Genomic DNA, 9,445 nt, shown 5'->3' on the forward strand with positions numbered 1-9,445 from the left:
ATGGTTACTGGTAGCGTAAGAGGCCGAGGCACCGGTCGAGCGTGAGCTATTATACAGAAGTGTAATACGGAAGTGTAATATCTTACAAGGCTTGTTATGCCTTTTCTGGCGCCCTATAGGTACCGTATGTCTTCGGGATACGGGTAGTACCTATATTTACGGTATAATGCGGGATACCGGTGCTGTTTCATGACTGATCATCAGGAACAGCATAGTGCATAATTTGGTTCCAATCGAAATTATTATATTGATTTTGACATCTTACAAGGAATGATTTATTAAGTATTTTATTTTCGGATAAAAGATGAAATGTGGTTTTGATTCAGTTTCTTATTTTGAGGATACTTAGTTTGTTGTTAAATATCAAAGATGGTATTAGTACAAATGATTGGTGTTGACTTCAGTATGGAATGTTGTGAGCATCAAAGTTCGTAGTGATATCTAATTTGATTTGATAACAAAATAAGTATTAATTTCAAGTGTTCGGTTTTGAGTAAAGTTTACGATTCAATCCATAATCATTGTTTCATGTTAGAATTGTTTACGATATTTCCGTAAACACTGTTTTACGAGTTTTATTCTCGTCAAAATTCAAAGTAGTGCTGAAGCATTTCGCTTGAAAATATCAAAAAGAGTTTTATGTTTCAGTAATTATGATTTCTAAATGTTCTGCACTGATGCAAATGTCAGTTTTTTTATCAAAATGACCCGATATTTACTATAATGAACTTGCTGAGCATTTCTTTCGCTCATACTTGCCTGTTTTTAAATTTAACCTCCAGTGAGGATTAGTTTCGCTGTTTAACTGCGTAATTCGAGGAAGCAAAGAAAAAACTCTCGGAAGGTGGTTGGTCCAGGGTTTGTGGACTAGTGTAAGTTTTATTGTATAAAGTTGTTTATATTATATTATATAATAATTGTGTATTTTATAGTTGGGCCTAATATATTTCTTTTCGAAGTTATACTAGCGGGTTAAGTTTTGAGATTGAGAATTGTTGTAAAGAAATATAAAAGAAAGTGAAAAATTTATTGATGGAATTTGGAATTCTTGTTTCTAGAACTGTAACCTTAAAAGATCTTGGATTAATTTGGGGTCATAGATGATAATTATCTTCCGCTGGCCTGACATTTATTTATTGATTTAACAGGTTAATTTGGATTGAAGTTTTATAATGACGACCAAATACCTTGATCCCGGATTTGGGGGCGTTGCAGTAGTAATCTAAATTTGGATCAGTCCCTGATCCAAATTTGGATCAGTCCCTGATCCAAATTTGGATCACTTGATTTATAATAAAATAATGGTTTGTTATTTGTAGTTTAAAAGATTTTAAATTAATTTTTTATTATTTAATTATATAATTAATAATAAAATATAATTAATAGTTAACAAAATTTATTTTTAAAATAAAACTTAAAATAATGAGAAAACATAATTTCACTAAAATTTAAAAATAAAAAATAATGAGTCACATATTACACTTAGAGATCCATTATTTGAGCATTTGTGAGAAAAATATACTAATTCGAAAAATTTGTGTGTGATATTTTGTATGTTAATTATTGTAATAAATGTGTTTTTCGTGAATTAAGTGCACAATTTTAATATTTTTATTTGTATTAATTTTTATTGATTTAATTAATTTATGAAATGTTATATAAATTTTTAATAATGATTAAATGATAAATTTAAGATAAAATTGTTTAATATGATATTTATATATTATTATATGTAAAAAATAATTTTGGATCAAATATTTGGATTGAAATTGGTCAGAAATTTGGATTAGTATTTGGATCAGTTGGTGGCGGAGGATTCATGTGTTATCTGCTTACGTTACTTCTGCTTCAGTCCAGGGTCATATTTTATAATAAGAGGGCTAGCTCTGCATCCATTTACAAACAAACACTACTATCGACTCCTCTTATCTAGAAGCCTTTCTATTAATTTATTTTGCTTGCTTGGTTGCGCCGCCCTTAATCTTTTCTACTTACTGGCCAATGTTCTTATCGAGTAACTTTGCAAACACATGCCTACTCCAGAATTGAGACAGTGCTATGTAAATATTTCGACAGGCATTAAGTAGTAGTTTATTCAGGTTCTCGATAAACAATACAATAACTCAAGCCCGAGAGGGAAACCTACCCTCTGCCCTTAGACTAAGCCAATAAAACCCCATCGATAAACAACTTGACAAATGTTTTATAAGAAAACTAACACTAAACACACATAAATCCCGAACAATAACGTAATGAATTCAAAGCTATATGTCAAATATGAAGATCTTGTAGCCACCACAAAGTAGGCCAAAGAACATAATACAAAATCCGACAACAACCAATCTAGCACAACTATTGAGCTCGACAAGCTTAGTATTTTTTAGTTTCACTTGTCAAGCCTTCGAATGTGCCTCACTCGTACAATTCTTCATCAAAATTTAAAGGGGCAACAAAACATAGAAGAAGGATCAGATAGAGCTAATACTCATGATAGGTTGCCATCATTCCGGCTATCAAACCAATAGGGAATCTATTATTCCTCATTTCCTTCCACTAAAAAACTTCATTCAAGAAAAAAAAACACTCAGTTAAAACCCGCAAGAACCAAAACATCATGTATATAAAAGAATGGATCAGATAGAGCTAATACAATTGCACCATCATATCGGTGATCAAACCAATAGGGAAACAATATAGTCTACTCATCACTTCCATTCAATCTAAATCCTCATATATTATATATAAATTAAAGAAATGTAGCAGAAGAGCCAAACTTGTAAAACTATAGAATAAGTGATATACAAGCATTAAACTCCTGAAAATTCATCCATATAATGGAAGAGATGAGATTGGCGATAAAGAACTATAGCATGAAACCTTAACGCCGTCTATTACATCCTCCCCCAATTTGTTTTCTCAATGAACCCTAATGTGACGTTTTATAATTGCTCAAGGCCCATTTTCTTACAATTATGCCCTTCAGATTTTGCTAATGGGCTTTATTGGGGTTTAACTTCTAAAGCCCAGTTTTAGCTAGTTTAGTCCAGTTTTTGCACTCTGCATATATACGACATGGGCTTGCGAGACAAATAATAACATAGGCTACTTATCAAAAAGTAAACTCTGACATGGGCTTTCATATTACCTCAATAGGTTCCCAAGGACAACAGTCGATAGTTCTACTTCTGTACTTGCTCGTAACGGCATCGAATAAAGGGGGTACTGGAAACATGTCTAATCACTAATGGTCATTGCTCGGAAATCGGTATTGTTAGGAAAAGTAATTAGGGCCGAGAATTCGGTCGGTGATTAGGATCGAGAATTCGGACGGTTCGGTTACCGACTGAAAATCGAATCGAACTGAAATAATTCAAAATGATTTTTTCGAAACTAAACCGAACCGAAGTTATTTAAGAACCGATCAAATAACCAAACCAAATTACATTGATTTATTCGGTTCGGTCTTTAAAAACCGAAATTTTTAAAAATAATTCTTTTTCAATAAAATCATTTTTCAAGTGAATACAAATACAAATCTTCCTTATGAAAAAGTCGCCCTAGTACTTTATACCTGTGGTGGTGTCATCAGATGAAGATGATGGAAATCAAATATACATACACAAAGAATCTAAATACCTATATTATTTGCAATAAGAGGATAAAAAAGTTGAAAATCTAAACAATTGCAAAGGCAATAATTAGGAATTCAATCGAAAGTCGGAGTTCAGAAGTCAGGGGCCGTTGTGTTTTGCAGAGGAGTTGGGGATCTCTACTCTTGAAAATAGGGGGACAATTTACAAGTACTATATAACATTAGTAGAACTAGACTACTGGTATTAATATTATATATTTGTTATAAAAAATATTTTATATAAAATATAATATATATATATAATTCGGTTAATTCGGTTAAAACTGAACCAGTATTTAGAAAAATCGAACCAAACCGAATTTAATTCAGTTCAAACCGAAATAACCGAAATTTTGAAAAAAATTCAAACCGAACCGAAATTGACCGGTTCGATTTTTCGATTTCGGTTCGGTTTTACTCAGTCCTACTTGCTCGGAAATCAGTATTGTTAGGAAAAGTAACCTTTCGGTAATTAAATCGGATAATTGGATTAATTAATCGGAGTATTAACTGGATGTGTTTAATAAAATACAAAAATATTTAATTTAAGAGTATTAACTGGATGTGTTTAATAAAATACAAAAATATTTAATTTCTTAAATTAAATATATTAATTTAAGAAAAAAATAGTGATTAATCGAACTATTAAATCGAATCGGCATAATATATTGAAACGATTAATCAGGTAATTAATCATAATATTAGTAATTTTTAAAACATAGCCAGTAATTAATCGGGCGATCTACGAGAATGATTAATTTTCAATAAGCCCGGATACTTTAATACTCCTTCCGTCTTCACATTTGCAAAAACAATTTTCCCATAAATAATTGTCTCATTCTTTTTCCAATGCATATGCATGAAAATAATTTGAAAAAAAATATTTATTTCTTAAATAGCATTTCCTCTATCTCTCATTTGTTTACACTTTATTTTTTGAGATTTCCCTTCCAATTGTTTATATTTCAATTTTTTTCAAAAATAGTAAAATTTTTATAATTTTTAAAATAACTATATCCACTACTTTTCTCCACTATACTCACTTTATACATATAATATTAATCGGTCTAACTACTTTATTCACTTTTTTAACTTTCATCCACTACTTTATCATTTTTCTTAAATTTCGTGTCCAACCCAAATGTAAACATTTGAGAGTGACTGAGGGAGCATATTTTTTTTGCAAATGTGACAGTTAAAAAGAAACAGAGAGAATATAAACATATTTTATCGTATATAATGTTTTATTATTTGTGTTAATCATATGATACAGATGTTACTTAAGTTAACTTTAGATATAAAAAAATTGTACTAAGCCTTTTACAAAGGGACGTAGTTAACACGGCTGATGACTTGCGCTTATTAGAAATTTCTCGTTTAAACTTTAGATAATTATTTAAAAGGATTAAGATTTTGTATATAAAAGGTGAATGATAATTTTATTTACATATATATAACTATATAAGTATTATATATTTACACAAATGTAATTAAAATTGTATGGCTTGGCAAAACAAAAATTGAATGAGTAGAAAAAATGAAAATTTTAAAATCTAATTTTTGAATTAGGGATAAATTTGAGAGTAAAACTTAGGATTGTTTATATGATTTAGTTGTCTAAAATAATAATTATACATACTAGAATTAATTTTTCTATTTTATTTTTTTAAATTTTTTACCTATTTTTATTAATTTGACCGGTTTTTAACCCGATTACAACCGATTTTTACCTATTATTAACCGGATTTACCAATAACAATTCTTGCCTCGATTTTTGCATAATCAAGTCAATTTATCATTAATTTTCAAACTAGGAATCAAGTAAAAAAAACTCAGTAATATTCAGTTAACAGATGGTTTGGTAATTTGTTCATAAATAATATATTATTAATTTCGATAAATTAATATATAGGGTTAACAAGGACGCTCCTTGATAATCCCAAATCACCCCGGGGCCTTCTCCCGGCCGGACCCGGACTCAAACTCCTTTTGGACGGCGACGGCGGCGGCGTGCGGTGTAGCTGTAGGGTGGGAACCTACAAATACATTCATCATATGCACATAAAGTGCAATAAATAAATGTGGTTGGTTATGGCTTCATCGTATGTGATCTTTATCAAGCTAATGACAAAGATCTAGGTCAATCTAAGGTGAAAAATAAATACAGGCTAACTATTACATGTCTTCTTTCTTGTATTGCTTCCTTGGATGGCCTCCGTATGGGATTACCCTTGATCTTCAAATCTTAATATCTTCATGTACATTACAAGAATGAAATATGAAAACTAATCTAATGAACTTACAAGAAGAACTCGAGTTACATTCGAGATTTAATAATTACAAGATTAAACGACATGCAAGCCATATTTGAAAAACCAAAACCATTAACCTAAGGTCATAAGCCATAACCATCCACCATGCTCAATTAACACAAAGTAACATGTTAAAACACATAATCTGATCTTAACATATCATACCCATCATGATCTGATCATAAAAACCAAATATTGAAAAAATCAGAAAATTTGAAATTAAATATGATAACATTAAATCGTAGAAAACAGGGCGTAAACGATGTTAAACGCCTTACAGATCAGTCGATATGAAATAACATAAACAATGTTACGTTCAGACGCTCGATTCTATAAGAAATAGCGTATTCGTTCGCCATAATTGGATACCAGACACATATTTCAGCAAATCCGCTACATCCGACTCAGAATCGTATCAAATACGATTCGTATAATAAGAACAAACACAAAACATGTATATATCAGTATATATACAGATTATATAATCATCATATCATATGATTATACAACTCTCATGAATATCATATATTCAAAACATATATATAAATACGCATATATAAACATAACAACATGTAAAATATACAAAATCGCATAAATAACAGTCATGAAATATTGTATACATATTATCATCATAAAACCAGTAAACACATAAACGAATTAAACACTTTTCGCAAGTAGTTCTGATGCCATTGAAGGGTTTCGATCACATAAACGCAACGGAAACATTAATTAAAAACGTAAAAAAAAAAGAATTTTCGAAACCCACCGGAGGATCCATACGAAAAACATATATTTATTTCGTAGATCAGATTGTTTACCTTAAAAAGCTTTACCAATTGGTTGACTAATGGAGATCCAAAGCTTGTACAATCACCACGCATCACGCTCTCGCGATCTACGCTTTATCGGTATCCACACGAATGCTTGAACTCAAGGATTGGATGTGTACTAGCACAAACTCGTTTCTTCTTGGTCTCTCCATCTTCTCCCTTGGTGGCTAGGGTTTTAGTAAAAGTCTTGCTTACAAAATCAGCCACACAAGAGATATTATATAGAGAGTAGAAAAACAAATTATAACTCTTAACTAATTAGGAGTTATTATTAATTCAAAATTCCTATTTGTTACAACAGGCCAAAAAAATGTTACCATAGCCACCCAGAAGACCTAAGGTAACATAAAATTTAAGTTACTTTTTTTCGAGTTACCTTTGGCCCCTAAGGTAACATTTCCTTTGCCCTGGTGCAACATGGACTTTTGTGTTACAATAGACACCAAAGGTAACATCCATGTATATCTATGGTATCGCATTATGTATGTTACCTTTGCACTTTAAATTTACAAAAAAAAATAGGGCCCACTTGTGGGCCCCATTTTTCATAATGATTTGTATTATATTAATTTGATAGAATTTGTTTGTAAATAGAACATATATACCATTAACATATTTTTCATACATAAAAAGCAATACTACATGAAATTATGCTATTCGAAATCGACAATCCCAAAATATCATTACATACCACAAAATGTATTACATCCAAACCAACTCAAACATTCAAACCATCACATGTCTAAAACTACGACAACAACAATTATTTTAACTAAACAAAATAGTTCAGGTTCTTTACTAAATATTAGGAAAAAAAGATAAACTTAAATAGTTTGCTGATGTCCATTGATATGTCAACAGGGAACTTGACACCGCGATCAATCTGTAAAGTAAAGACTTAAATATTAGATGTGTAGGGAGCACAGGAAATTGATATCCAATTAGGTGAGTATGATTGATTGAATGTTGTGTGCTTTCTGGCAAGGGCACAACTCGCACAAATGGTTATACAGAAGTGTAAACAATGATATGATGACTGAGAAAGTAACTTTAGATTAAGGGTTCAGTGTTTATGGTGGACTTACTAATGAAGCCGATATTGGTTTGTGTAATGAACTTTTATAACCTCTAACTGCAACTTTCTCTGCCATTTGGAGCCGTGATAGTCTGTCTGGCCCCCCAACATTCAGAACCAGTTGCATTTCATTACATCTTAATCATAACACAAACATAGTGTCATAACAAACATAAAGATAATAAAAGAATGAAACAATGGAAAATGGACCAATTGAATCATATGCACGAAGGTAAATGAGTGATGTTATAGTGAATTGTGACTAAAATTCAATGCAAGTTATATAGTAATATTTTAACAAGGCATTTTCATGTACAATAACCACATTATCAATCAGATTAGCTACATGTACCATATAGTCCTTCACCTAATACATTTCCGTACAATAATAACATTATCAATCAGATTAGCTACATGTACCATATAGTCCTTCACCTAACAAGGCAAATAGGTTATTTCCGTGTAACTCAAAAAATTGTGGAACTTACAAATAGAAATCAAAGTTAAGCAAAAAAAACTCAGGCAACCACCTTTTTCTATAAATTTTTCATACCTGGGAAAAATTCAGCAGATGGGGAAGTAGACTTTTGTTAGGATTTGTACTTGAATATTTTCTGCATTCTAAGAACTGAAACTTTTAAAGAAGCTAATATAGAAAGTCCAACAAATATTTAAGTACTGTAAAATATAATTTGGCACTAAAGCCACTATTTTACACAGTGCAGGTTTGATTTTTTATGTAATCTAATTACCTCCTCTATAGAAGTAAATGTTCTGATGTCCCTTCCCTGAATCCGTTACAACCCCCACCAAGTTTCTCTTTTCCAAGTACAACTGTAGAACATATAAGTATTCACTGAACTTTTTTTTATATATGTAAAATTTCTTTAAAATACTTTACATATAACAACAATTTGGGTCTACCGGAGCAATTTAGAAGTTTAAGTTTTAGAATCACTTTAATACTAAATAATATAAATTGTCAGAAGTATACTCTTACACCAGTTCCAGATGGAAGGTATGTTGTATACCAAAAATCCCCCTATATCTTTCTAAATAAGCAAATATATGAAGAGATACATGTTGAAAATTCTACAGACAAAGGATACAGAAGACCAGTTTATTTTTTATTTAGCATCATTTATCTCTAAAAGTCAGCTCATCACCTAACCTACCATTTAGTTCTTTAAAATTCCCAAAAAGGGTCAGACTTACGCACACAGGTAGTACACGCACCCATGCAGTGCACACACAAAGAGAGAGAGGATCTATTCACAGTTTACTTCACTAGAGAACAAGGTATGGCTCAATGAATAAGGTTCTGTACACAAAATTATACTAGTACTTCAATAAGAAGTCAATTAAACTGTTTAGCTAATATTACAGTTGTCATAAATACCCGTTCATGTTTGTTCTCAACAAGATGTATTTGTTGTTTCTCTAGCGAAACAAAACTAGGAGCAATGATCTTCACATCAAGAGGTCCTTTTCCTTTGTTCTGAATTAAAAGTGCGAGCTCCAGAGATTCTGAAACACGGGAAGGAGACATCAAATAATTAACAAATTTCAAGCAAGGGACTAGATAGTAATAAATTGC

At 31.1% G+C, this 9,445-nt stretch overlaps 2 non-coding genes across 2 annotated transcripts; both read right to left on the bottom strand.

Annotated features, from left to right (window-relative positions):
- Positions 1-2,462: 2,462 nt before the first annotated feature.
- LOC141709969 (small nucleolar RNA Z102/R77) lies at positions 2,463-2,551 on the bottom strand. Its single transcript, XR_012570516.1, has one exon. It is a non-coding gene; the product is annotated as a small nucleolar RNA Z102/R77 (small nucleolar RNA).
- Positions 2,552-2,627: 76 nt separating this feature from the next.
- Positions 2,628-2,716, bottom strand: LOC141709968 (small nucleolar RNA Z102/R77). The gene has a single exon (XR_012570515.1). It is a non-coding gene; the product is annotated as a small nucleolar RNA Z102/R77 (small nucleolar RNA).
- Positions 2,717-9,445: the final 6,729 nt, after the last annotated feature.

Source organism: Apium graveolens, chromosome 2, assembly GCF_009905375.1.
Source record: "Apium graveolens cultivar Ventura chromosome 2, ASM990537v1, whole genome shotgun sequence".
Taxonomy (NCBI): Eukaryota; Viridiplantae; Streptophyta; class Magnoliopsida; order Apiales; family Apiaceae; genus Apium; species Apium graveolens.